Consider the following 5,838-nt stretch of genomic DNA (forward strand, 5'->3'; position numbering starts at 1 on the left):
GAATTGCCCCACACGAGCACACGCACGCACACACGCATCATAAGATGTCCCGAATATTTTGTTTTACATTAAGAAAAAAAAAAAAGTTTATAAAAAAAATTCGTTATAAACTTTTACAAACGTAATCCGACATTTTCAATTTTTTTTAAAAAATATTAAATCGAGTTTTTTAATAAATTTTTTTTTTAATCTAAAGTAAAATAAATGAAAATTTTTTTACGTGCAAAAACTTATTATTATTATTATCATTATCATTAAGTCAAGAAAGATAGAAAAGAAGGAGAAAAAAATAATAAATCAAAAAAAAAAAAAATTCGCAGTAAAAAAAAAAAGAAAAAGAGTTAGATTTATATAAGAGATCCTTTGAAATAAGAGAGAACGTTATTATTATTATTATTATTACTTCGTTATAAGAAAATGGCGTCGAAATCAATGTGAGTATTATTATTATTATTTATTATGAGTTTTTAAAACACAAAACGAAAAAGATGTGTTATTTTTAAAAAAAAAAATTAATTGACCACACATAAAGGTTCAAATATAAATAATTAATTAATTACGATATTAAAAATTATATTCCCGTCCTCCCCTCCCCCTTCCATCCCCTCCCTCCCCTCTCTCTCTCTCTCTCTCTCTCTCTTCCGACATAATAAATCTCAATCGGATTTTTTTTAATTTCCTCTCTTGTCCTTTTTTAATTCGTATCTAAACCTATGTTACGCTTATTCGTTACCGTTAATAAATTTTTTTTTTTATAACACGTTCGCACCTACATTTACCAAAAAAAACAATTAGTAATAATAATAATAATAGGTAATATTACCGAAACGGAATTTTACATCTTACAGTAAAACATATCGAACGTGTTATTTATTATTATTATTATTATTTGAAATTTCTTTTCGTTTTTCCCCCGTCCTTGAAAACGTCACGATTTACTATTACTACTACCATACCTTCGCCATTTATTAATTTAATAACCGAAAAAAAAGATTAAAAATATTTTTAAAAAAGAAAATTTCTTTTTATTATGACGTCACGGAATGAAATCCCACTTCAAATTTTTTTTTTTTTTTTTTTTTGGTGGATTTAAAATTTTTTTCAGGGGATTTAAAAAAAAAAAAAATCTCGTACGAACGAAATGAAAATAATAGTCAGTGATAGTCATTTGATTCAATGACACATTAATAAAATAATAATAATAATAATAAAAGAGATTGAAAATTAAAATAGGTTGTTCGTACACGTCGTCATCGTCGTCATCATCGTCATCGTCGTTGTCATCGTCGTCATCTTTAATAAAATTAAAACGTTTAAAAAAAATAAAAAAAAAAAAAGGCGAAATTTTTATTACTTTTTTATGTTTTCATTATACGATGAATATAAGTAAAATATTATTATTATCTTAATATAAAAAAAAAAACATTCAAAGATTGAATGTTTAAGGTAAATGTAAATTAATATATATAAATGTTCGTGTTAACCTTGATTTAAATAAAAAAAAAATTATTAATATAATATTCGTGGTAATAAAAAAAAAAAAAAAAAAATTTATAAATAATATATATCCTTTTTATTATGATCCAATAAAAACCGTTTAATTTTTAACAAACAAACAGAACTACTAATAATAATGATAATAATAAATAGAAAAAATATTCAATATCATTTAATTATCGATGATAATAATAATAATAAATTATGTAATATTTTATTAATGTAACGTGAAATTTCGTAAATGAACCTTTCGGGGGTTTTTTTTTTTTTTTTAAATTAATTAATAATAATAATTTATATAATAATAATTTATTTGTTATTAACAAATCTATTAATTAATTATTAATCATTCTCCCACGTATATTCTCGTTACTACTATTATTATTATTATTATTTTTCTTTATTATTAAAAATAAAATAAAATTTATATTATCCGAATACATATAAATTCAAAAGTTTTATTTAAAATAAAAAAAAATGTGTTGGAAATCGATTTCGAAAACGATAAATACCATTTTAAAGAAAGAATGAAAAAAAAAAAAAATCTGATTGCGACGAATATTTTCGATAAAAACAAAAAAAAAAAAAAAGGCATTTAAACGTTTGGAAGAAAATTTTTTTTTTTTTAGTTTTTCTCGCCCATTTTCTTTTTACCCCCCCCCCTTCCTTTTTCTCAACTTAAATTGTTTCAGATGTTGCCATGAAAAATTTAATTTCATTTGAATGAATTTTTTTTTATTTTTATTTTTAAAAAAAAAAAAACTTTTTTTTTAGTTTTTAAACAAAAAAAATAAAACAACAACAACAACTAACAATACTCAATAGTCTGAATTTTAGTGTTCTTTTTATTTCGTTGCAAAATTTTATTATTATATTATTATTAGTATTATTCCTCGATGAATTTATATTATTATTATCATTAAAAAAAATTTTATGTAAACAAATCCCCCCAATAGACATTTGCAAAACGTTTCGTATACAATTTAGGTAAAACATTCACACGTGAGATTTTTAATTTCATATTATTATTATTATTATTATTAATTATGATAAAATTGATATCGACAAGAAGAAAGAGGAGGCAAATTTAAAAAAAAATTATCAGACAATCAGCTGATGCATAATTTTTTTTTGTTAATAACAAAATATCATAATAATTATTTTTAACTTGGATATTAAATTTGTTTTTTCCTTTTACTGTCGTCAATAAAAATAAATTATTTACAATCATGGCTAGACGGAATCATTTGTCGAACTTTGATATTGTTTACAAAAAATTTAAGAGAGAAAGAAAAAAATGGGACACATTGGAAATTTTAACAATTTTTTTTTTTTTTGTTTAATGACATGGATAAAAGTAAAAAAAGAAAATTCATTGTCTTCTGCTTATTTCGTATTATCCTTTCGCGACGACAATTTACAAAAGGTTGAAACTAAATATTGTTGTTTAGTTTAAAAAAAAAAAATCTTTTGCTTAGTCGACCGCAAAACTTGAAAGCTTTTTCTCATACTACAAACAAAACCCACTAAAAAAAAAATATATATATATATATATAATTTGACTCGAAAATGGTTTTTTTCCACCATGTTTATTTTTTTTTCTTCTTAACTAGTTTAAGCTTTTCAACTTTGACAAGGTTTATTAAAAAACTAAATTTATGCTTTTATATAAAAAAATAAATAAAAATGTATGTATACATATAATTTTTTTTTTTTAGTTATTAACTTTTGTATAAGTTTTTTATAGTTTGCATCCATTTTTTTTTTTTTTTTTTTTTTTTTTATTGTAAAAAAAGAAAATTTTTTTTTTTTTTCTACTGTTGAGATTTTTACATTTTCACAAAAATTTTATTTAATTTAAATTTTATTTTAATCGAATCAAATTTAAAAAAAAAAAAATTATTTTACTCGAATGAATTATAATAACACTAAAAAGCACATATTATTTTTTTCCCACGGTTTTGTTCTTAATATTATATTTTCATTCCATTCTGTTTTATTCGCGTTTACTAATAATTTTAAACATAACCTCAAGTTCACGAACGTTATTTTTTTTTTAGAAAGTTTTTATATACTTTTTCTCCCTTTGGTTTTCTTTTTTTCGTTTAAAAATTTATTAGGTGTTACATTTCCTCTTCCTCAAACCTTTATCTATTTTTTTTTTAACTACATAAAACTTACATACACGTACTCGCATATAAATTTTTGGCTTAATAACGATTTTGTTTAATAAGAAATGTTACCCTCCCCCCCCCGTTTTCATAATTAAACATCTTAAAAAAATATTTAATTACAAAATTTTCCTCAATCAACCTCCATTAATCCAACATTTTTCTTTACATTTAAATAACAAACTTTTGATTTGAAAACCACTAATGTTATTTTTCTAATATAAAAAATAAAATCATCATTATCATTATTATTTAATTTTTTCTTTTCCCTCCCTCCTTCCCTTCCTTCCCTCCTTCTCTTCCTCCCACTCTCTCTCTCTCTCTCTCTCCACTCCCTCTCGCATTTATTTTTTCATTTGTTATTTTACAGCTTTGTTTTTCGCTTACAAAAAGAACTACCAAATCTTTAAGTAATTAAATAATAATAATAATAAATTGTATTGTAATCACTCTCCACGTTAAAACGTAAAAGGTTTTTTTTTTATACGAAAACATATAAAGCCTTTTAAAAAAATATTATTACTATCGATTTGGATAGGGTAATAAAATAAAAACATTACGTAAAAAAAAAAAAAAAAAAAACTATTGTTATGTTTGTTAATAAATTTTTTTTTAAAAGAGATTTCGTTAACTTTTTACGTTTCATAATAATTACACATTATTTATTTATTTATTTATTTATCTAAAACACGTTTACACGATCGTAAGTTTATATGTGCAATTATGCATGAAAATTTAACCTTGAAAAAGGAAAAACAATCATATACAATTCCGTGTAAATAATAATAACTAATAAAACAGGATGTGAATAAGTTAAAGAAAAAAAATTTTTTTTTTTTAAAACTGTTGCAAGAAAAATTCGAATATCGATTTAAAATTCCAATTGCTTTTTTTGTTTTTTAATTTAAATTTAATTTTTTTACTAATTTTTTTTTGTTTCGTTCACGTGGGAAATCCCACCCACCACGTGGAGGGAAAAAAAGAACGATTAATAAAATAGATTATCGAAAAAAAATTTTATGTTATGATAATAACGGAAAAAAAATCGATTTAAATTTTCCCCCCTCCTTCTCCCCCCCCCCCGTCAAACTGTTTTAGACGTTTTTTTTAATAAAATCCTGAGTATGAATGACACTTATGAAAAAAGAAAATTTTTTTTTTTTTTTTTAATTCTTTTGTGAATATTTTTTATTTTCAAAATTTTCTTTTTTTTTTCTATTTCTTTCATGTATGTTTGTGCCCCCCCCCCCATTTTTTTTTTGGATTCGTCTTTAATTATTTAATTAAGGGTAATTTTTTTTAAAAAAGGAAAACCGATGTACGTAAATAATAATAAAATAATTATATATAATACGACCTCTAAAATAGGAAGGAAAAAAAAAACAATTTCCGGTTGATATTTCCCGCAATTTGACAAAACAATATAAATTTTCCGAATCGTCACAAATTTGGTGACATAAAAATAAATAAATGTCAAACGTTAAAATTTTATTTAATTTTTTCATTCAACGTTTTCGCACGTTTTTTTTTTTTTTTTTTAAATTTCAATTAAATTAAATTAAATTAATTTAAATTTATGAAAAAAATAAAAAAAAAAATTAAATTTGATTGATGTTCTCTCATTTAGTTAAAAAAAAAAAAGATAAAAACATTATTTTAAAAACTTAAACCGTTTTAATTTCATCAATTTTAAAGTAACACATGGATATAACAAAATAAATTAAAATAATTTTTTGTTTTTCAAAGCCTCAACATTTCCCCATCTCTCTCTCTCTCTCTCTCACTCTCGGCTAGCAAAAAAAGAAGGAAAAGTTTTAGAATAAAATTATGCAAGTAAAAGAAAAAAAGTTTTTTTTAAAAAAAAGAATAGAATAAATCATAATTTTCTAACCAATAATGTGAAGGTTTTAAAAAGGAAATTCATTATGTAAAATATTCAATTAAAATTCACCTGTCATTAAGAATTATTATTATTTTTTTTAAATTTATTATAATATCTATCTTATTTTATAATAATTTTTTATCTTATTAAAAATCTACCGATATAATTCTTTTCCCCCCTCCAACCTCCCCCTAAAAAAAAAACCATTCACGTAAAAATTACGAATCCGATTTTTTTTTGAAATCATTCATAATTAATGATAGGGAAAACAATTTTGTTTTCCTATAA

The sequence above is a fragment of the Pediculus humanus genome, genomic scaffold, assembly GCF_000006295.1.
Source record: "Pediculus humanus corporis 1103172108251 genomic scaffold, whole genome shotgun sequence".
NCBI classification, from domain to species: domain Eukaryota; kingdom Metazoa; phylum Arthropoda; class Insecta; order Psocodea; family Pediculidae; genus Pediculus; species Pediculus humanus.